General features: G+C 40.2%; 1 protein-coding gene across 7 annotated transcripts in view; it reads left to right on the forward strand.

The window, feature by feature from the left end:
* Positions 1-3,562: 3,562 nt before the first annotated feature.
* Positions 3,563-24,524, forward strand: part of NCOA2 (nuclear receptor coactivator 2) — a 268,534-nt gene continuing 247,572 nt past the window's right edge. For 6 of the 7 annotated variants that reach the window (XR_006737367.1, XM_045561482.1, XM_045561485.1 and 3 more), the window contains exon 1: positions 3,563-4,055. The gene's annotated coding sequence lies outside the window, so the exon portion shown is untranslated. Of the gene's footprint in view, positions 4,056-4,279; positions 4,413-24,524 lie in introns of those variants that run through there. The other variant, XM_045561486.1, reaches the window with a different exon arrangement.

Raw genomic sequence — 24,524 nt, forward strand, 5'->3', positions numbered from 1 at the left:
AAAGGGAGCTGTATGACCTTGCATAAATTATTTGACCTCTCAGAACCTTAGTTTTATCATATGTAAAATGGGAATAATAATACATATAATGACTACTTCAATAAAAAATTGTGTATTATGCTTGACCCATAATAGACATTTATGGTAGCTATACTATTTAAGGATTTAGAAGAGAGCAAACAATAAGAATGAAACATTCGGTCACATGGTTGTTTTGTTCAATAATCAAATTGAAAAACAAATGTTTTAATTGATTTTCCCTCCAATGATTACATTTTTAATAGGATAAACTATAAATTTTTGCTTTTGCAATTTGAGAGTACACCAAAATAGAGATAACTTTACTACACACAGATTTAGTTAACATAATATTAATATTTTATAATATTCCTTTTCATCTGTATAAAGAGCTTGATAGTTAACATAGTACATTTATTTGCAACATTTTGTTTGAGTCTTGCAACAATTATACAGACGAGGAAATTGTGATATTTAGTGACTTGTGTGAGATTACATAGTAATTTGCAGAGCCATTTCATATCATGTTTATTTTCTTATCTTCTATAGCTCTTTTTACTATTAATACACTGTATTACCTTTCATTATAACATGATTCATGCTAGTAGTGTTAACACAAAAAATTGCATAGAATCACCCATTATTATGTAGTTTATATATGAAAAAAGTGAGTAGCTTGAAAATTGAATGTGGAAAAGCAGACAAAAACAGAAATTCTTGTCCTATAGTACTCATGCTATTCTGATTTTTCTGAAGTATATTGTTAAATACATAATTTGTCATTTTCTTTCCTACTTCATGTTGCGTTTATGATTCTACTGACATTTCTTTTGGTTTGTTTCCTTGCCTCATCCATTTATGGTCTGAAAAGTTTCTACCTCTACTAAATTTCAATAATTTCCTTCCCCTTTATGATTTGCACCCACATTTTTTTCCCTTATTGGGTTGTTCTCTCTTGGTAATACACCCAGTTCCTATATCTTGGCTTTCTTTTTTTTCTTTTTTTTTTTTGAGACAGAGTCTCACTCTGTTGCCCAGGCTAGAGTGCCATGGTGTCAGCCTTGCTCACAGCAACCTCAAACTCCTGGGCTCAAGCAATCCTCCTGCCTCAGCCTCCTGAGTAGCTGGGACTACAGGCATGTGCCACCATGCCTGGCTAATTTTTTCTATATATATTTTTAGTTGTCCAGCTAACTTCTTTCTATTTTTAGTAGAGACGGGGTCTCGCTCTTGGTCAGGCTGGTCTCGAACTCCTGACCTCGAGCAATCCTCCCGCCTTGGCCTCCCAGAGTGCTAGGATTACAGGCGTGAGCCACCACGCCTGGCCTTTGCTTTCTTTTTTGTGTCATTGTCAACTTATTTGCTGCCTTTTCTACCTTTTCATTTTATATTATCACAGTGATGATTCTCTAATTATTATGGCTAGTTTTAAAAAACAATTATTTTGAGGTCTTACAGAAATCTAAGTTCTTTCAAAATATGGAAAATGTTTTTTATAAACATGTTTTATGAGCAAGGCATTGGAGGATGAGGTGGGGACATGAGGATTGGGACAGATACTATTTTTTATATCTCACAGAGTAAATGAAACAACCACCATTAAGCAATTCCTTGTTAGGTGATATAGCATGTACAAGCAAGAACAAGACTAGGTCCCTGGTCCTGAGGAGCTTACAATCTAGTGAAAGAGAAAGAGAAATACATAAATAAGCCTTGTTATTACAAGGGCATGAAGTTTGGAGGGAGCCCACGGATTGTACTAGAGAGTGGAAGTTACATGATTCCTCAAGTTCAAGGCAATTGAGTAGCAGCTGGATATGGAACTCAAGTACTTTGCTGTCAGATTTTTTGTTTTATTTTTTTGTAGAAACGGTTGTATATCTCTACCATGTAGTAAGAAGCTTTATTGAGTAATCTGGAAGTGCAATGGGGAGTCATCCCCACAGATATGGGTAGTTTTTGAAAGTGTGAAATCTATGACAGAGGACTGATGGACTCTGCACTTCTGCCAAAAAAGGGAGGGATAGAAAGCAAGAAGGAGGATCTTTTTTTTTATCGCAACTCCTGGTAACTCACAGTTGGGGATGAGGACAGGAAAGAAAACTGGGAATTCAGCAATGTGACAGACTTCAGGTGACTACTACCTATCTCATTGTCGGAACACTATAGACTATTAGTAGAATATAGGCCATGAAAAAAACCCTCCATTTCCTGTTTCCTCTTCCAATGTTTGGAAATGGTCTTTGGGTTTTCAAGAAACATAATTCTGTTATTCCAGTTAATTTTTAAAAAATCTTAAAAGTTTTTCTATTTTAGCACACCGTCAGTGCAAACATTTCAAATGCTAGATAGGTGTACAAAATAAAAAGTGGAAGTACCTCATTACACACCCACTTCTTATACTGATGTGTGCGAACATTTGTTGTTACAGCCTTCCAGTTTCTATCCACAAACACACATACACCCCAAACACATTTTTTTTTCTTTCCCCAAATAAAATTGGTGGTATTCCCACAAATTTGAGATTGAAGACTGTATTCAAAGTATAGGTTTTGGAGCTCAAGAGAATTAAGCTCAAATCCTCCCCAACTGCTTGGCTATGTGACCCTATGCAAATTATTTCTTTAAGCTTCAGTTTTTTTTGTGTGAAGTGAGAAATGGTAATTACTTTGTAAACTTAAGGACTAAGATCTATAGTGTATATAAATCACTTAGCCCAGAGCCAGATACATAGTAACGGCTCAATAAACACTATTATTGTATATAGCAAGAGACCCTTCTCATTATAAGACTAAAAAAACGGAAAGGTATTTCTCTCATATTTTGATAACTGCTGTTAGTAATCGTTGCTTATTTTTTTCAACTAATAACTGCGTAAGTTGGAAAACACTTGCTTTTCCAAAGCTTAAAAGTCGACCCATCTAAGTAACACTTAAATGGGGGGTCTCGAATTTTTGCGCCAATCTCCTTCGTCCCCTCAATACTTCACTGATGTCTAGAGAGTGGACTTTCCAAGGAAAACTTTTGTGATTCCTTGGCGTGCCCAGAATCCTCAACCAGGTTAGGTTTTACACACTGTGAAGCTTTTGCTTTATCATGCAATTGCTGGGTGACACCTCCATAAGCTCCCACACACTCCAAGTATCCCCTCTTGAAATATGACAGCAACTCGAAAAACCTATCCTCCTAGGAACCGAGGGGGACTTGACGGACCAGGGGCGCCTCCTGGGAGTAGCGGCCGCACCGGGGCTGGGGTGGGATGGAGCTGGGTGAGGTGCGCCGGAGGGGCTGGCTGCCGGCAGAGGGGCCGGGCCGGAGCGCGGGTGGGAGGCCCCTCTGGGGCGACCCTGACACTTGGCTATGCCGGATCTTCGTCTTGGGGCATCGTCCCTGCTGTCTGCAGCCCCAAGGTCCCACTGCTTCCACTCTGCCGCCCCAGCCTGTCCCACTCACTAGCTTTCTTTTTGGGCACTGCCCTTTGCCCTCCCATGGAGTCCTCTGTTTACTCTCCCTTTCCTTCCAGTCACCCGTAGGTCACCCTCTGTCTACCACAGTCACCCATTTTGTCCCCTGTCCCCTTACTCTTCACCTCTCCCCCGGCTGCCTTCTCAGAGGACTCTGCCTACAGAGATGTCGCGGACCCCGCAGCCGGGGTCTGCTCCCCCGACAGCCCTCAGTCCACCTCTGCCCCTTCCTCAGGGGCGCGGGAGGCAAGTTTCCGCCCCGTCCTTTCCCCAGTGACAGGACTTGGCGGCGGCCACTGCTGGGGAGGCGGAGGGAGGGACAGCCTGGCTCCCGAGCCCCCTCCCCTGCCAGCGAGCTCGCGCGGTCTGTCTCTCTCTCCGCAAGTGCGGAGACGCGGAGGAGGAGGAGGAGGAGGAGGAGGAGGGAGTTGGGGGAGGATCTCCATTGAAATAAACAACCAGGCAGCAGTTATTAACACGGGAACATGGCGGCCGCAGCCTCAGCTACGGCTTCGGCGGCGAAGGTCAGCGCCGACGGCAGCCGGCACCTGACGGCGTGACCGACCCGAGCCGGTAACCGCGCCTTCCCCCGGGGCCGCGAGGGCGGGCGGGAGGCGGGGGGGCGCCGCGTCCCCACCCCCGGCCGCGACTGCCTTTCCTGCGCGGAGCCCGGCGGAGCCGTGCGCCTCCGAGAGGGCTGTTTTTGTGTGCGGGGACCGCTGCCGGAGTGCGCGGAATACGGGAGTTGCATCCCGCAGGCACCGCGAAGCTGGGGAGTTGGGGATTGCGGGGTGGGGAGGGCGGGAAGCGGCGGGGAGACGCGGAGTCCCCGGGAGAGAAAGGAGGCGCTCCAGCGCCTTGCGAGAGCTCAGGAGACGAGTCCCGGAGCGCGAGGCGGGCGGAGGCTGCAGCCCGGGGCTCAGGCGAGAGGTGAGCGCCGAGGCGCGGCGGGGAGGCCGGGGGCGCGGGTGCGGCCCCCGCGCCGAGGAGCGAGTGCCTGCCGCCCAGCCCAGTGCGGGGTCACTGGGGATCGAGGCTCCTGCCCCCTCGGGGGGAGCGCGGCAGAGCCGGGAAGGTGAATCCCGAGAAGGTGCATTTTTTAATGGAAATGCGGAGCGGCTGCAGCGGAGAGTGGGAGCCGGGCGAGGGGAGGCAGGACTCGGGAAGTGCTAGGGGTGTGTGAAGGTGAAGCGGGGTGTCAGGGGCGGCCGGCGGGCTGAGACGCGGGGAGAAGGAGGGGAGCCGCGGCCCGGCAGGCGGGCCGGGCCCGTGTCAGCGCCGGGGGCGGGGGGCGAGGGGCGCCGCGCGCCGCGGGCGTACGGGAAGGAGCTGCGGCGGGCGGGCGGGGCGGGCCGGGGCCGAGCAGGCCGGGCCGCGGTGGGGGCGGGGAGCCGGGGGCCGGGCCGCAGCGGCGCCGAGCTGGGCTCGCCCCTGACTTAACTTTCTGGGTGCGGGCATGTGTGCAGGAGGCGCGCTGGGGCCGGGGCTGGGGGCGGGAGGCGGTCCGGGAGGTTCCGGGTTGGCTCGCCAGCGCCCCCTTTTCTCTTCCCCCTTCTCCCCGCCCCTGAAGGGACAGGCCCTCCGGGCCCCAGGCGGGAAGCGGGAGGGGCCCTCCAGCCCGGCTCGCGACGGTCACGCCCCAGGCCCCGGGACACTTCTCTCTCGGCCCCTGAGGGCTGCTGGGGGAGGGGGCCAGAGTCGTAGCTGTGGGCTGGAGCTCCCCGCCCCCCTCCCCTCCGGGGAGTCCCGGAGGCGCCTCTTCCGAGATCGGGGGTGGGTCGGTCCCCGGTTAGATGGCCCCTCCCTCTTCCCCCTCCCTCTGGTGGTTTCCGGGGCCTGCGGGACCGAGGGGCGGGAATCGGGGACCTAAGCCCCCTTCCACCGGCCCGGAGCTGGACGGGGCCTAACGCCTGCTGGGTCTGTCACTGGTAGGGGAAACTTTCCCAAACCAGAGACCAAGCCCGAACACCCTCCTCCGCCACTGCGTCCTCTAATCCCACTCCCACTCCACCTCCTCCAACGCCTTCCCCTCCCACCGACCCGAATCTCTCTGCGTCTGACTGATGGGGCAGTGAGCCAATCAAAGGCGGGGAGCTGACCTGCCGGGTGTTGGTAAGCCAATCGTGGGGACCGGAGGAAGGAAGAGGGCGGGGTTTCTCCCGACCAGTTAGAGCAGAGTTGCACGCGGGGTGGGGGAGTCATGGAGACGCCAAGAGCTATCCACTCTTGTCCATCCCTAGTCACCCGCACCTTGATCTGTGGGGTAGTGTCACTTATACGGGCTGTGACCCGAGGAGACATGTAGAGGTACACGAGGTAGTGCATTTCTCTCGTACCGCCATAGACGTTGTCTTAGACACGACCAAGTCTAAAGCCACTTTAGGATGTGGCAGGAACTCCCCGAGGCCCGTTTCTAAAATGGCATATGTTGTAGTGATCGTGTTCTGGACCACGGCGTCCGGTTTACATGCTAAGGATCATAGGAGCTATCTGTTTACTTCTATCTCAGTTTCACTCAGCTGCAGTAGTATGGGGACAATGAAATTTGAAAGAGGACCATCAGAATGAAGGCATCGGAGTTGTCTTACGTCAACTGATTATTGGGAGTGGAAAGCATCATTGTTTTTAATGGCTTCACTGGTTCCTTGTTTAATTAGACTGCCAATTCCCAAAGTGCACTTGAAAGTTTGGCATTTGGAGATGATATTAAAAAAAAGTTGTGGTTTATGGTGTGCATTTTTTTTCTTTTTGCTTTTTCTTGGGTAAAAAATGAAGTTAGGAACCACAGCATCACTGATTGAAACACTAAGCGTGGGTATTTAAGGAGCAAATCTAGTCAAAGCATATTTGTCTACAGAAAAAAAGTCTGAGTAAAATGTAGTTTGCCAGATTACTCCCACACAAAAGATACTTAAAAATAATTTTAGTTTTCTTCTTAAACACTGCTGACTTGTAAAGTGTGTGGCTACTTTAGTGGTTTATACAAGGTTCGGAGACATCTTTGGTTGTTTTAACTATTTATTGTGTGTTCAGTCAAGTGCCTTTCTCAACTCTTGACTTAAGAACAGTGGGGGTAGGTCTTTGCTTCTTTATAAAGATCACAGGTTGCTCTGCAGGAATAGCAGCCTTTTAAAAAGACAGCAGGCGCTAAAAAGCTGTGCGTTTGTTGTGTATATGTTTGTGTGCGCTCCTGTTCTTTGTTGATTGGGTTAGTGCACACACAGCAGCAACACTCCTTTTCCCAACTGGCATTTGTAGAATCTTTGGAAGTTCAAAGAATGAATAGTATTAGATTAACAATGAATCCTTCATTTTTGTAATAAGTATCCTATGAATTTAACTAATTTTGGGAGGTTTTTTTTTTTTCTGATTTATGTGCATGATATTTACCTCATCTATGCTGGGTCTCAAGCTTTTATTAATATTGGGTAACTAAGAAAAAATTGAGGGGGGACTGTAGTTTTAGGGAATAATAGTATTTACCAAACCCTTCAAATGTGTTCTGTTGTAATATACCATTTTCAAATTTATAACACAAATTTCCAATCTAGTGTAATTTTGAGGGCTCATGTAGACATAAATTGATTGCATTTTGCTGTAGCCCTTGAGGTGTTATTTTAGTGATAAGAGTAAAAACAGAGAAGATAAAGCAAACATTTTAGACTGACAGAAGTAGGGAGTATTACAAACAACATTCAAAATGGGACAACATTCAAAAACCCCCAGTTAATTTAGTTACTGATGGGCCCTCTGTCACGTGCCCCTTTCTGTCTTTTGTATGTTTAAGAGCAACACATTATTTTACTTCATTCTCTATAACAATCCTTGAAAATGTTATGAGATTCTTGGTGGCAGAGAGTAGCAAGTCCCCTAATGCCTGGCTAGGGGAAAAAAAAAACTCTCAAGCATATGGAGACATCTAGAAAAAGATGTGCATCGTCAGCTGTGATTCCATTGTGTGCTCTCAGACTGGATCTGAGCCTTCTTCCTCCTGGGAATTTCAGCCTTAAACAGAGGAGTTCTTTTTTAGATGTCAGGATGCTGAAACAGAGGGCAGAAAAGACCCCACCAATTATGAATTTAATATCTTTTGGATAGTTAATTTTTGCGTTTTAACCCTTCATTGGTTAAAAATAATTTAAGTGACTTTCTCTTGGTGTTAGACAAGCACTTGACTGGAAATATAAAATGTAAGGGTTCGAGGGGGTCTTGGGCTGTGGTATGAGAGTGGATAAAGGGGTAATGCTCCTTGGTTGGCTTTATCTATAGTTACATCTTATGAAAGCTTTCCAAGCCTCAGTAGAATCAAGGATCTGTGAGCAGGGCTTCCATTACACACCCTATATTTAAGGATTCAGTACCTTAGCTGTTTCAAATCACATCAGGTTGAAATGTGACCCGTCAGTTGACAGCTTGGATTTCTTAGGAAAAATTGTTTGTGTTATATTAGGTTTAAAAGCAATTTTTTAAAGCAGTCCTTAGGATTGTTGGGTAGTAAAAAAAAAAAAAAAAGTAACAGGAAGAAAAGGACAGTCTCTCTAAACAATTTTTCTAGAAGATTAATTTTCTGAAATGTGCAGTGTGCCCTTATTTGGTATTTTGACCATTATTGTATCATAATCGAAGTTATACTTAACAGCATAATTAATATTTGGCTATTGTTACGGCAAAACTGCTATTTAAGAAATTACTAGCTGTTTAATATTTTGTGTTTATAGTTTTGCTTCATAATATATGTTATTAATGCTTTGATTTTAAAGTAAGAGAATAGGAGGGAGAAAATAAGTCACTACTTTAAGGTGTTGGTCTTTTATTGCAGTAAATCATAAAATCAGCAGCAAATCAGTATTTTTCTCCCTAGTGAAATAATAAGACTATATTTACATATCAATAATGAAAGTCATTTAAGGGGAAACTGAATAAAACCTTCAATTTTTTGTACCCTTTCCTATGTCAGGCTAATTTTACCTATATGCCTTGCTTTTCTAAACAAAAAAGATGTCCTTAGTGTTTGTGTGTTTATTTCCTTTTTTGTTTTAAAGGTGTTTAGAAGGGTTTATGAATTGCAAATTGTAGAAGAATATTATATTACTCTAAAATCTATTAAAAGTAATGTCTGGGAAAGCTATAAAATACAAGTTTAGTGTCACAGACCTTCAATTCAGACAACATAAAGAAAACACATACTTTATGGATTCTAGATGCTAATTTCTAGATAGAGGTGAGAATGTGACTTTTGTCGATATTTTAGAAACTGGTGTAGTTCTACTAGCTGTTATAAAATTGATTATGAGGAGTGGACATCTTAAAGCTAAACAATCTGCTGTGGAGGTAACTGAAATTAAAAGACTAGATGGTCTACAGGTAGATCATAATACTGTTAGCTTTTAGGGCAAAGATTTTTTTATGTGTTTACACTATGAAATGTTGAGCTGTGACCACATTTCTGGCTTCCAGTGGCTGTGATGACATAATGCAATTGTGGAAATGTTGATTCTAGGACAATTTTCAGTTGATTCTCTGGTTGGAAATTTCTGGAGCAGAATTAAAGGAACAGGGAACCTATAGTGGTGTTTTATTTAGCTGCTTTTGAGGCTTTTAGACATAGAATCATAATTTTAAGTAATACAGAGAAGGAGCTGCTTATAGGTAGAAGTTATTAGCAACTAGTCAAAGGTTCTAAAAGAAGAAAACCCATCTGTTACATTGCCTAGGCATCAACTGACAAACTTATGGAGAATTGAAGTTAGCCTATTAATTTTGGCAGAATTTATGCTTTTTAGACAACCAGTTCCAAACTGTTTGAGTTCCCCATGGCCAACTTAAATCTCATTTTGGGCTTTTTAGATCTTGTCTTTACATTCTTGCCTTATTTAAACATTGTTTCATTCATTTGCTCACTTAGTCATTTGATCAGTACACTATCCTGGCATTGGCAGAATACTTTGATAGTATAAACCATCCATTACAAATCCGGTGATGAAAGCGGAGTTGTAGAGTAGGTGACTGTTTTTCTTTTCGGTGTGACAGGAGGTGGAAAGGGACATGTTTGCCTTAATTTCAATTTGCTTTGGTACTAAAGATCTTTTCTTCTTTTGTGTGTAATTTTAATTATATAATGTCAGCAAATTTTGCTTTGATTTGGGTTTGGGTTGTCTTTTTCCTGAAAATAGGATTATAATGTTTATAATAAAAAAAAAGTGGTTAAATGTCCTGTTGACTGATTAACTTACGACTAAATAGATTTCCTTTAATGAAGGTATAAATATTTATAATTAGTTTTGTTTTATTTCCTCTGAAATTGTTTTATGTCCTCTCTGTGGGGAAGTCCTGTGTGGTGTGTGATCAGGATGGCACACTGTGGTTGGTGGACGGTGACAGGGCAGCTCGTCAGCACCTCCCATTTCTGTGGGTTGCCTTTGCATTGTTGCTGCTTTAGGGCTACATATTCCAAGCCATACCGCCCTAGATTTCTAAAGGATGGAAAGCTCCTCTGTGCAGCCTTGTGCAGGTGTTTTGCTATGGTTGTCAGTTTTTCTAGATGTAGCTCATTCTTGCTCTTGACTAAAATGTCTGTATTGGGAGAGTGACAATGATCATAATTGATAATAGCAGCTATCATGAAGTGCCAGCAGCCTGAAAGAGGCTTTTTTGATGTATGCTCCATTCTTTAATTCTTGCCACAACTCTGTAAAATAGAGGTTACTTCCATTTTCCAGGAGACTGAAGGTTAAAGGGGATTAAGTCATTGTGCCTATGGGTAAAACTTTGAGGGGGGCGGAATTAACCTTGGCCATTGAGTGGGGGAAACAAATCATAAACATCAGAGGGAATGGTGAGTCTAAGAATGTCTTCCTGATAGGAATCTGATAAAGCAAATATTTGAAGGACTATTTAAGGCTCTCAGTTTAGTTGTTTAGTCCATAAAAATGATGAATAGATTTGAATAGTTCCAGTCCTACAAATTATGTCAGCAGGTATCTCTGAGACCTTTGCCGCAAGGAGGGCCTATATCTAGACAAAGGTTATTTATTTTAAGACCTGCAAATAGTCTAGCTTTTTAAGTCATCAGCCCAGTTTTTAACTATTCTTGAAATTATAGGATTCTTTCTTGTCTTTTAATTTTCAAGAAATAAGAATCATAATGGATGAAGTAAAATAGTTAACATTTATTGAATACTTACTAAAAACCAAGTGCAGGGTTAAGGTGCCCAGATTGTATAGTCTTGCGTATTTCTCACTATAGCACTGTGAGGTAGGTGCTCTTGTTACAGCTCAGGAAATGGAGGTACAGAACAGTCAAATAACTTGCCAGAGGTCACACAGCCAGACCGTTGAAGAGAAGTTTGAACCTCGGCAGCCGTTGCCCCCTTAACCCTGTTCTTGTTACCTATCTTATCCCATGCTTTGTTGAGATAACACAGATCAATAATTCTATGAAATTAGTGAAAGGGAAAGGGGTAGGGAGTGTATTTTGCAAAAGCATATTCAGGTTGCCTATTGTTCTCACAATAAAAAGCTCAGAAAATAAAGCTCAAGAAAACTTGATTGTGGGGGATAGGGAGACAACAGATTGACAGCACTATAGAGGATATAGGTTTAGAAAGGATAAATGCTGATGTAAATATTTGGCTTCTTATTTCTTTAAAACATATTTAATTCTAGTATGTTTGACTGTTGGGTGCAGATTGTGTGATGCATGTTTTACGAATCGTGGATGTTTTGTAATCCATGTAACATGGATGACTCGGTGTTGAGATATTATAGTCCCAAAAGAAGGCTGATAATATATTCAGTCATCTGACTTCTGCTCTGCTATTTGTGGAGTTCTTCTGTCTGCTCAATTGTTTGCAGAGAGCAAGGAGAGATTTCAGGGAACTCTTTCACCTTGCACATGTGAGGATCAGCATGCACTGCTTTTAATGTTCCAGCTGCTGGGACTGAAGACCTGTTGTCATAGATGAAAATATTATATAATACAGGGTATTTTCTATTATTCCTTTAGCGTGTCCACATGAGACGTGATTCCAAACCTTCCAAGGCTTAACTTGGCAGAGTGTGAGTGAGTTTTGGAAGTTTTTGTTGGTGTCACTGATCTCTGCCCACTGAAGCACCCATCTAAATGACGATTGTCTTTTTAGCATATCATCCTGCTTATAAAATCAACTCAGATTCAAACATGAAATGACTTCCTTTGCCTTTGATGTTAAAGTAGCATTTTTCAGAAGATTTAATATTAATTGAAAATTTCTAATTCTGCTGTTAATAAGTTTAAAAATGAAAAGCTTTCAGTTAATTGTCAAAATGTTTTTTAGATTCCTAAATAAGGAATGCAGAAATTCCTCACTAGAATTCTGAATGTCAGGAATATGTGAATCTTTACAAATTTAACATAATAGCGTTTCTTGATACGGTAGAAGCTTGTTGTAGTAGTTATGGAGACAGGCAGTGGGGGCTTGCTGGTGCTTGAGGCAATTCCGCTGTCCTGCACCTGCCGTCTTGAGCCTGCAGCCTGTTGTGGATGGTGGTGTAGGATGTGCTACACAGTAAGACCAAGCCCCAGCAACTCGCTGCTCAGTACTTTGAGGGTGGAATGATAAATAATGGCACAACTTCTGACTGCTCCAATTTGGATATAAATCTTTGTAGATCTTTCTTGTCTGCCTCCTTCTTCCCTGACTTTCTTATTTTTTTTCTTAAAGTTGAAGATGAAAGATGAGTGGTAGTAAAAAGAACACAATCAAGATTATTGGGGAAGTCTGTTACTACCATTAAGGATTTCATGTATGTGGATCATGTATGATCATGATCTACAGTTTCCCCCTTTACCAAACAGACTTGCTCTGCAAACAGCACTTAGTGAAGAAGCTAGCTATTTGTTAAGTGATCTTAACCCAGGCACAGTACGGTAATTTGCTGATTTGTTTTTGGAAGTTGGTTGCTGGACAGCATTATGGTCCAGCAGACTGGGGCTGAGTCTCTGTTGTTTAATAGGATTGAGTATGATATTCCTTAGCTTTTACATATGTATTTTATTTCTCCCCTGTTTAAGGGTATTGTCACAAATTCTACAATGTTTAGGTGTCTTGAAAGTGGTCATTAGGTTCAAGTAATAAAAATGGTGTAAGCTGAAAATATTAAGGTGATTTAAAATTAGTGAAAACTGCTGGGCGTGGTGGCTCACATCTGTAGTTCCAGCACTTTGGGAGGCCAAGACAGGAGGCTCACTTGAGGCCAGGAATTCAATATCAGCCTGCAAAACATAGTGGGACCCTGTCTCTAAAGAAAATTTAAAAATCAGCTGGGTGTGGTAGTGTGTGTCTGTAATCCCATTTACTCAAGAGGCTGAGGCAGGAAGGTCTCTTGAGCCTAGGAGTTTGAGGCTGCAGTCAGCTATGATTGAGCCACTATACTCCAGCCAGGGAGACAGAGTGCAACCCTGTTTCAGTTAAAAAAAAAAAATTGGTGAAAACTGTAATCAAATTCCTAAGACTAAGAATGCCTTCATCTTTGGAGTTTCTCATAGTGTATTATATTTTCAATTTCGGTAATTCTATTTTGAGACTTATTTTTATAAGTGTGTTGTTCGTGTTGATGTCTTGATTCCTTAAGGCTTTTCCATACAAGTGTGATATAAAAATATTTATTCCATTTTAAAATGTCATTTGATTGTATTCTAGCACTACCAGAGTCTTTTCTAAATAAATGGATACTATAAATAATGGGACCTACTGAAGGACATGAAAGTCATGTGAAGATCTTTTCCTTATGTTATACTACCTTTTATTTTAAGCTGGGGTGCGTATTTTAATTAAATATATTTTAAAGATTCTTAATTAAAGATCCTAATGGAATGGAAGACTCTAAGCTATTACATATAATACAAAAAAATGACATGATATTCACTGTGGACTGAACATATTGACAGTGAATTAAAAAAAAGTCAGCAAAATGCCTGGACATTGAAGGGCACTGGAAAACAAAACTGGAGCATTATTCTTCCCTGGTTAAAGGACACTCATATAATCAATAGCAGCATTCTTGTAATCATTTTTTTTTTTCCTGGGCTCATGCAAGCCTCCTGTCTCAGTTTCCTGAGTAGCTGGGACTACATGTAGGCACGCTACCATGCCCAGCTAATAAAAAAAATTCTTTTTAGAGATGGGGTGGTGTTGTGTTGACCAGGTTGGTCTCAAGCTCCTGGCCTCAAGTGATCTTCTTTTTTTTTTTTTTTAAAGGCAGTCAAATTTAGCAGTCAAGTGATCCTCTTGCCTCAGCTTCCCTTGTAGCTAGAATTACAAGCGTGAGCCACCATGCTGGCTACCACTCTTATAGTCATTGATGATCTTATTTCTGATAATTAAATATTCTCACTGTAAGAAAACACTTTCCTTACAGAAGAGAAGAGAGCCAATAGACCAGGGGAGCCCAGATTTCAGGCTCCTGTTGAGCAAAGACATGGGCAGGAAGGAGCTGGGTCTGGGCACACCTGGCCTGGCCCTGCCCTTGGGCTGCAGCAAGCTGGGACTCTTGCAGGGGTCATGCACTTGTCACTAGGAGAGGCCCTCAGCTTCTCCCTGTCTCTTCTTACTGGGTGTGTGGGGGGAAGGGGGCAGCTACTGATCCTCTGGTGGGGAGGGGAGGTGAGGAGAAGGGGGAGCCTGTGGTAGATGGAGGGTAGGGCGGGTCTCATGGGGTTGAAGCCTTAGATGTTTACCTGCACGACAGTTCTGTGTATCAGGATCACCCACCAGGAGTGCATGTATAGGAGAGCTGTCCAATCTGCATCCGTAATTTTGGAACAGATGTCAGTGCTGATGGCCTGTTCTCTTCAAGCAGCACTGAGCCCCAAAGCCCTCGGTCTCTTCTAACAGCCTGAGCATTTGGGGGATTCTTCTCCCTTCTTCAGGTGAGAAGTAGAGGCACCACTCTACCTCAGAACAGCAGGTAAAGACTAGGTAAGTCTTCTGGCAGGAAAGATCTTCTGGGCCTTGTGATTTTCAGTGGCTGAGCTCCCTGCCTTTGCCAGGTTTGGGCACCCCTAATGCCCTTGGAGGAATGAGGGGAGGCAATGCCTTCTTACAGAGACGTAAAGAGAGTTTTCCCTTTTTCATCTCCTTCCTATTTCTTATTGAGGTTCAGGTGTCTCTAGGAGCCTCATCCCAGATTTTCCAAGCCTGCCCCAATTTTTCATAGATGTTTACTCTTTTTATTAAAGGGATGAATAATGGGGGGGGAATGCATCTAGAAAGAAACTGGAGGTGGCCTAAAGAGAAACCTTTGAGGAGTGTTGAGAGTTGTATGCATATAGGTTAAAAGGGTTAGGATCATGCAGATGGAAAATAGTGTAAAGAGCAGCTGTGACTGAAATCGGTGAATTCGTAAAGATGTATATGGAATAAATCAAGAGTAGCGGGTACATGCCCTTGTAGCCTGAAAGATTTTTAAGGATATACTAGTAGTTTATCAAGTTATCAAACTGAGTAGTCAACTTATGGTACTTGTTACTCAAGTGAGATAGACTACTTATAGAGTTTTTTTTTTAAGGTTTAGATAAATATATGGATGATTATTTCCTAATATGTTAGTAAAACAAATTAGATCTTTTGATATACAGTCTTTGAAGTTTAATATCAAGAGAGAAACCATGAACTAAAATGCTTTGAGTAATCAGGTAATAATCTACCTATTGTGTCCTATAAATATGCCTGAAATGATAGTATACATTAGCTTATTGCCTGAATGATTTAGGAAATTGCACTTTTTTTAAATAGGTTTGCTAAAATTGGGGGAGATAGTAAGGATGAAATATATATACTCTTCATTTTCCCCTTGCCCTCAAATAGTATATAGAACAGCATAAAAGCTTTCCTTTTTAAACTATATTTTAGACTGACATTTAATGAAATCCCCTTCTCTGCTTTGAGTCATTAATAGATTGATTCTTCCCAAAATATTTTTTTTCTAATAATACTATTTCCCACTCATTATAGAATAATATCCCCAAACACTTACTGGATGGGTCTGTCATGAACCCAGCTTTCCCTATTTCTGCTCTTTACAGGAACCTTTGTACCTGTCAGTGTGTTCTTCCCAGCCTCCTGTGCACATGTGTTGACCACACAAGCTCATGATCTTTGATTTGCCTAGAGAAAATGAATGAGTTATTCTGAAATTTAGGAAGCAATCCTGTGACATAAAACTGAGTTAGGCTGAGGTGGGGCGTGGTGGCCCACTCCTATAATCTTAACATTTTGGGAGACTCAGACAGGCTTGAGGCCAGTTGGAGACTAGCCTGAGCAACATAGCGAGACCCCCATGTCTACAAGAAATAAAAAAATTAGCTGGGTGGTCACTTGAGCCCAGGAGTTTGAGGTTGCAGTGAGCTATAATGATGCCACTGCACTCTAGCCCAGGCAATAAAGTGAGACTCTTGTCTCAAAAAAATAAACAAAAAAAAACCTCAATTATTTTGGGAGTTTATATTACTGATCTCAGTTAATACCAAAGTACACAATCAATCAAAACAAAAAAGGAAGAGTCCAAAAATATTCATAGGTTATTAATAAGTTGCTTAATATATCGGTTATAGATTTTATTAAAAATGATCTACAGAAAGGAAGTCCTCTTACCTTCAAATCATAAACAATAAAGAATTGCATTTTTGGCTTTGTCACTTCAGTAAAATTGAACATTTTTCACACCTGGACTTATTAAATTTTCCCCAGCAGAATATTTTGACACTATAGTGAGAAAAGGGATTAATAATCTGAGTTTATAGTGGGGAGAGGAGAAAAAGGTAAAGAAAACCTTGGGGAAATTCAGTAGTTCTAGAAAGGTAATAAAACAAAACCAAACACAAAGCATACTAGGGTTGGCACTTAAATAATTCCATTGAAGAAGTGATAAAAAAGGGAATGAAAGCATCACTTGAAGAGCTGATGTCTCAATAGATAAATAATGAAATTCTGCAACTATTCAAAGAGCAAAGCACTTAGAGTCTACACGTTAATATATACTTGTGACAATACTTGTAAAACTATTCTCAACTTCTTCCCAAATTTCTTCTTTTACAAAAGTTCCTTATTTTGTGGGATCATTTTATTTGCAGAGTAAGTCAGAGGGTTGTCTGCCATCTATTCATATTCTGCCAGCAGCCAATTCTATGTTAAATAGTGGAAACAATATATGACTCGGGTGGGAAAGTGAGGTGGTGCTTTGTGCAGTGTGATGTGCCTCTCCTTCTTGCTCCTGTGATGCTTTGATAGTGTGGTAGAATGGGTGGCTAAATAACTATTTTAGTGCTTTCATATTTTTATTTCTGTTTGGGATGTAGCACAGAGCTACTTTAAAGTGTGACTGCAGCACTTCTGTGCAACTTTCTCCAATAGGCCAACATTTTTTAAAAAGCAGCACGATACATACAACATGACAAGAAAAGGAAGATATTACCAAGTATGTCTATAGGACATGTCAGGAAAGTTTTACAAATAATAAAAAAATAAAAATTTGAGTCCCAAACAGATACTATAGTGGCTTGGGTCAGGTGGGAGGGAAGTACTTCAGGGTTCTGAAATGTAACTAAAACAGGGACATTAAGGATGGGGGTGGGGGGGGCAACAAAATAATATAAAGAAAGTGTTATCATTACACTGGCAACATGTATCTTTGGACTGTTTGTTTTAGCAGAAACATTTCTAGAGAGTTAGCCCTGAAAACCACCTATAATATAAGTAATAATTAACACACTTCCTTCAGAAAGCACCAGAATGGTGCTTGCTTCAGCAGATCCCTTTTATAGATTAAGGCAGCCTTTTGTTAAAAAGATGCTGCTTTTTATGTGCTGGGAGCATGGCTGATAAAACAAGTCTTTGGTCCAAGAGTTATCCAATTTTAGAGTGCATAAATTATCTACTTTACTTATCAAGGTGGACGTTCCAAGGTCTCTTTCATTGAGATTTAGAAAAGTATCTCTAAAAGAGACTCTTCCATTGACTCATGATTGATACGGAGGGGAACACACCTAAGCACGGGGGTGGGTTGGGGCTGGACGGGAATGGGATGGGATCCTCTTTCCCATCAGGAATCCCAGTAACCTGAGAAGTAGAGGATGATGGGGATGATTAGGGTGGAGATTACTAGACAAGACTGTCCGTCAGTCTGCGTGAACTATTTGAGCTCACTCTTCCGTTCCAAGAAATTGCTCAATAGCAGAAAGATAAGAAAACCATGCACTGAAGTAACTAATGATATTTTATATACTGTCAGCTACAGACTTGTCTTTGGGAAAGGCATTTCAATTTTAAGGATAAAATTAAAATATTTCAAGATCTTGTCATTAGGTTTTTCTTTCTCATAACTTTTAGAAAGTGATGTCACTAAAGGGCAGAAAGATTGTAAAATCCTTCTTAGAGAATCTAAAAAAGTTTGTGGAATGTTCCATTGGTGTATGTTAATATTAAGTGCCAGCAAAATTTGAATTTCTTGAATGCAGGAGTTTTTTTTGTTTGCTTGTTTTTCAGTTTTATGAAGGCAGTTTGGTGTAGCATTGCCTGGATTGCCATCCACCTCCATTACTTGAAAAAGTGTGACTTGGTGCCCCAGTTTTCTTAAATGTTCACTATTGTTATAGTCATTTTTTTGAATGGCCTGTAGTGATCAGTATTTGAGAAACAGGTGGTGTTCAATAAATCTTGGTTAGTTATTAAATATTTGGGATTATAATTTAGAGTAGATTATTTCAAATTCAAATTGAGGATGTTTCAAAGAACTATTTAGGAAGTTAGTTCTGTAGACTGGAACCACCTGTATATTCAGGATAATTTATGGTCAGGTTTTTTAAAACTTCCTTGTTTATCAATTAAAGCATGTTCCAGAAATGTACAGGATCACGCAACACTTTATAGTCCATAAAGATACATTATGAACTGTTTTGCAGTTATTTACTGGTTAGAGTAAATGTGCTTCTACTTTGATTGAAGAATGATTATTATTATAATCCCATAACATTTTAGCTCCTGTACGTCTAATTCAGTGGTTCTTAATGGGTAGGGGTGGGGAAGGAGGACACAGGTTATTTGATGTATCATTTGGTCTACCAAAATTCTTGTCTGTTGCATTCATGTGGTTCCTTGCTAGTTGAAGGTGAAGCTGATAATGAGTGCTGTTTTATGTAGGAGATTGAGAGGAAGGTGTTTCAACTCAAAAGAGTTAGAGCTCTTTATGTTTTGGAAAACATGGGGATTATTTTAAAAACAACTAGGAGGTGATAGAACATTGTAATTATACTGAAACTCTGAAAAATAAAGTACATAAAATTCACATTTCGTTAACCTGGGGGATTGCTTTTTTTACATATGTGTTGGTTTTAGAAGTTGATAATGCTATTCTCTTCAAGGAGATTATGCTTAGATCTCAGAGAAATATCTAATGAGAACTCTACATTGGAATCATTTGGTTAGTTTGATATAATTTAAGACAAAGCCCCTTTTCTTCTGACAAAATTCCTGCATAAGACATAAATATTATACATAAATATTATTTTTGAGTAGTTCAGACTGTGCCTTAAAATACAGTGATTTTCTCAGGAAAAAAATGAAGCTCTTGCTGAGAATAGTTGGACATAATTCACCAAAATCAACTGTCTTTTTTTTGTAGCTTGAATATAATCCTGTAAGTAGATGCTTCAAAGCCACTTGAATCACCAAGGAAAGCAAGTCTCTTTATAGTTACTCTCCATCTAAGTGGTCTTCATTGTATAGTTTAATTAAATCTGATTATCAGTAATAGTTCTCTTTTCCATAAGGATAGGTTGACTCTGAATTTTTCAAGATTTGGCCTGTTCCAAACATAGTCACATTTCATAAATGATAATTGAGGATGCCTTTGTTCAGTTGTGTTTGCCCACATTTATGCACTGATGTATTCAGAGACATTGGAAAACTTTATAGAACTAAATTCCCTAATGGGGAATTTCTAGATCCACAGGGAAAGATGAGATATTTAGTTATAGTTACCAGAGAAGACTATTTAGAAGCTATGTTTTTGAAGTTCAGTGGAAAAAATTCCTTCTTTTATTAGAAGTATGAGCAGAGCATTTCAATAGCAGTAAAGGAAGTTTCTAGAATGATTTTATTGTGCCTGTCCTAGAAGAGCATAACCATTTAGAATGTTGGATTCCAAGTAGTTCAATTTAAATTTGATTTGTAAATCTCAGTATGTTAGACTGATAAACCATTACTTCACTTCTAGTCAAACTTCTGACAATGTATGTAGCTTAAATGAGTAATTACAGGTCAAGGGATTAAAACAAAAGGAGATGATTGCTGGTCTAGCTCCTCCTTGGTGAGGTGTTTTCCTTTTAGGTCTGGTTGTTGTACATTCACATAAGAAATAGCGCACCCTCATTCACTATCCAGCCCTCGCCTTCATATCCCAGCTTGTTGGTGTCTTGACTTCTCTGCAAGTGCACACCTGTGTACACTAGCATTTGAAGGAACCGTGTTGTGCTCTGGGTGCTCTAGTCAGTGTTTACCCTTTCAGATAGATGCCACTGAATTGGGTATGAGAATTCACTGTCTTTCTACCATTTTCCTTAATTTTTCATATTTGTTTTTAATCTTGAAATAGGAACATTTATTAGTAAGTCAAATGAGATATTCACTCAGAGCTGTGGAAACTGTGGAGCACCATCTGTGTAGTTTGTGATGTGCCATATCAACTCATACTTGAGCTTTTAGCAGGAAAACTGATATAAAATTGCAAAGTATTATTATTAACACAGCTGATCTATAGTGAATCAGGGTGAGAAAATGAATCAAATGACTCTCTGGAGACAAACTACTTTTTCCCTTTCAGAAGGACTGTATTAACCCTTCTGAAACATGTGATACTGTTTAGTTTACCAATTGGTACACACCAATTTACTATCTTGGAATGTTGAAAAAGAAATGCAGCTATGCTCTGACTTGCATCAACTTCATTTTTACAAATAAACTATAACTATCATTCGGAATAGATATGTCCTAACTTCTCTCCCTGGTTCATCTTCTGGAATTCCTGGGCATCAATGCCTGTAGTTTGTTTTCTAGATATAGTTGGTGGGCCTGGAGCAACAGATAGTCAAGCTTTTCCAGCATGGAATATTAGTCTTTCCTGGTCTTTCAAGCCTTCCATCACGTTGGGGCCAAGACCTCTTTGTTATTTCTTCTTTGTGCAAATAAAGTAAATTTTTTTTTTTTTAAGACGGGGGTCTCACTGTTGCCCAGGCTGGAGTACAGTGGTGGCATGATCGTAGCTCACTGCAGCCTTGAACTCCTGGGCTCAAGGAAACAAAACATTTTAAATGTAAGCCTTGCAGTATGTGTTTATGACCCTTTCTAGTCAATTAATTTATTATTATAATTCAGTTAAAAACTTGGCAGTTCCTTGACTGTTAAAGTGTTCTTAGGAGGCAGAAAGCCGCCGTTGTGCTCCTGCCATGGCGTATGTCATGTTCACTCTTCTGAGAAGACTTTTCCAATAGCGGTGGCCCATCGGTGGTCTCCCTTTCTGATCTTCTCTAGTACTAATTTTCCAGACACGCGTTTGGCTCTTGACTGGCTATTGGCCTTATGGTAGCTTATTCATGTCCTGATTTTTTCTGTACGTATTTAGGTTTTGTATCTCTAATGAAATTACGAACTCCTTCAGCAGCAGCAGCTTGGGGTAATGGGAAATGAAAAGAATTTGGATTTAGATGATGATTTGGTATCAGTCTGGCTCTTCTACCCCTGAGTTGGAAGGAAGCATAGGCAGATTCTTAGCTTTTAAAAACAGTCATCATGTAATAATACCTAACTCATAGGATTTTGTGAAGAAAATGAGAAAATATAGATTAAATGCTTTATTATCTATAAAATACCATTACAAATATTGTTGTTTGTGGTTATGGACACGTGTTTAAACTGTCCAATACTTGGATCAGTTGTTGACTTTAAATGAGAGCTTCAGAGTTTCTTGGAAATATCAGGTAAAATGTTTTATATTTTCAGAACCTATTAGCTTTGTTCCCTGTGCCACGTACTTCATTATCTCAGGTTCAGTTTTGTATTTCTGTTATCACTTGTATAAGCTTGAATAACAAAAGAAATATTATTTTACATTTGTTAATTATATGGTGTCACAGCAACAACCCAATTCACCTACTAGGCTGGAAAAGAAAAATACTTTTCCATGATTAGTGTTAATGTTTATACCACATCAGTATTATACCTTTGTAGGGTTCTTTGTAGTTTTATCTCAGAGCCCTAATATATTTTTATGAGAGAGCCCTAGTGTCTTCATTTTAACAAAGAAACAATATGAAGCAATGGAAACTTGATATTTATAATTGGGTAAAGATTAGGATTTAGGATCCCATGGTAGATTAAATAGAGAGTGCATTGAAATAATACCCTGTGCATTGAAATACCCTGTTGTCCTTGTCCTGTTTTTCTGTGAAGCTTCCTGAAATTCCTAAAAGTTTAAGTTTTGGTATTGGGGAAAAAGTCTTTTACAAACAGTTTAAAAAATTACTATGGAAAAGTTTAAAACTTTGTAAAAGTGGACAGAATAGCACAATGAACTCCCTTGAACCAACTCATCTATATCCACCACTTCCCCAGTTATTTTGAAGCAAGTCCCAGATACCATATCTTTTCATCTTATAGGCAGTTTTTTTTAAAAAAAGAACAGAATTTTATGTCTTTTATATGAATTAACAAATACTAACTGAAGGAACAAAATCTTGGGCTGTCAATCCTTTACAATTTTTGTTTTGTGGTGTAGTAATAGACCATTGCTGTTAGGCTTAGAGAGTGAGTGCTAGGAAAGTCCTGTGCTACTAATTATCACATGAAATTCTAAGCCCTGTGATGGGCAGAAATCTTGTCTTTTTTTGCCTAGCACAGTGCCTGGAACATTACAAATGCTAAGTAATTTGTTGAGTGAATGAAAAAAATTAGTTGAAAATGGAATTCTTATGAAAAAACGAGTCTTGTTATTTTTGTTCAGTGTCATTTGGGATTTAAAGTGTGTGTGAGAGTGAGTTAGGGGCCAGGAGAGTGGGGAAAATGAATTAAGAATTTGCCTTAAGACACACACACACACACACACACACACACACACACACTCACTCACTCACTCACTAACTCATTTACTCATTCACTCACTCAGAATTAGATTTGTCCTAAAACCAAGTTGCTGAAACCTGGTAGGATCTCATTTTAAGAAGGTATATGAAATGTATAGATAAGTAGAAAGTAATTCATGCAGCTCTTGTAAATGAAACTGAGCATAAAGGATAATTTTAAACTTTGTACATATAATCAGTTATTGAATCTTTAAAAGGCTGCAGTTGACTGATGGCATTATTGGTATTTATTTTCTTTTTTACATTAAGAACCGGCTTGATACTTATTTCCTGTCTTATTTATAGAAGGCTTAAGCAGTATGTTAACTACTCATGTTTGCATATTCAAAACACTTAGAATTCATCTGACTGCCTTTTTTGAGCTTTGGTGAGTTATTTATAAACTTCATAATCACTGACCCTTGTATATTCTTCGATGGGAAATTCAATGTGAGAAAACAGCATTTTAATCTATAACCAGCAATTAGTCGTTTTTGTATGAGTTTTATAATAGTTGATGCAAGCTAATAATGTAACCATCATACAGCAACAGTTGGTAGAAGTTTAGTTGCTCAAAGTTTTATGCAGTGGATAAAGACAAGTTACTCTGTTGCTGCTAATCTTTATTTTCTTTATAATAGATTAAATTTTTGAATGGGCACAAGGCTGACTTTTTTTCCTCATGGGGTGTGCTACGTATAACCAGTAAATGCAGTTCATTTTTTCCAGCTACCATCTCCAGTAAACTAAAATGTGGCAGAAATGGTAAAAATGTCAGTGATGATGACTTCATCAAGCAGTAGTGCATTTATCTGACCCATTCATGGAAAAGGGAGAATTCTGCAAGGGAACTGAAAAGTTTGTGTGAAATCATATGATAAATCTTTTTGGGGGATCTTGAGAGGTTTGATTCTCCCTTCCCCTGTCATGTGTTGTATATGTTTAATAAATATGTCTAAAACGTAGTGTTTCTCTTGTACTTATCAAAATGTGAATTGAAGTGGAAGTAGATAGATTTCCTAGATTGGAGCTGCGTATAATGCTTTGAGTTTACCCAAATCTTCTAGAAAGCAAAAAATTGTTGTAGCTATTTTTGATAATTTAGGCTTACATGGTGTTACAATTCAGTGAAAATAAGGAAGAATTACCATATAATATATACATATATATTTTTTTTTGAGACAGAGTCTCTCTCTCTCTCCCAGGCTGTAGTACAGCCTCAGGCTCCTGGGCTCCAACAATCTTCCTGTCTTAGCCTCCTGAGTAGCTGGGACTACAGCTGTGTGCCACCATACCTGGTTTTCTTTTCTATTTTTTGTAGAGATGGTGTCTCGCTGTGTTGTTACTCAGGCTGGTCTCAAACTCCTGGCCTCAAATGATCCAACTGCCTCAGGCTCCCAAAGTGCTAGGATTATAAGCATGAGCCACAGCACCTGGCCCATATAATATCTATTTTCTAAAATTCTGCTTAAAACATCAAGAGATTTATTTTAGGAAAGACTTTCCACATTTTCCACCTTATCCTTTATCTGCTTGTCCTCATGAAAGGAAGATAGCAAGAATAAGACTGAGGAGCTAGGACAGCCTGAGTCTGAAACCCAGCTCTCCACTTGGTAGCTATGTGGAGATCATCATAATAGTGTCTGCAATTTGCTTCTTTTGTTGTGAGGATTAAATGAGGTGCTGGGAACAGTGTGTGGTGGTACATAGTTGTGTAAATGTTCACAATTATTATTATAGTCAGCATCATCAGGCTGCTTTTAGCAAAGTTGATTGAATAACAATTTCTTCGTTTTTATGTCTTTTTTTTTTTTTTTAGCATAGCAGCTACAAGAGCAGAGATTTTGGAACCAGAATAACTTGCTTTCTCATTTGCTGTTATTTTGCTAATT

The sequence above is a fragment of the Lemur catta genome, chromosome 9, assembly GCF_020740605.2.
Source record: "Lemur catta isolate mLemCat1 chromosome 9, mLemCat1.pri, whole genome shotgun sequence".
In the NCBI taxonomy this organism is placed as follows: Eukaryota; Metazoa; Chordata; class Mammalia; order Primates; family Lemuridae; genus Lemur; species Lemur catta.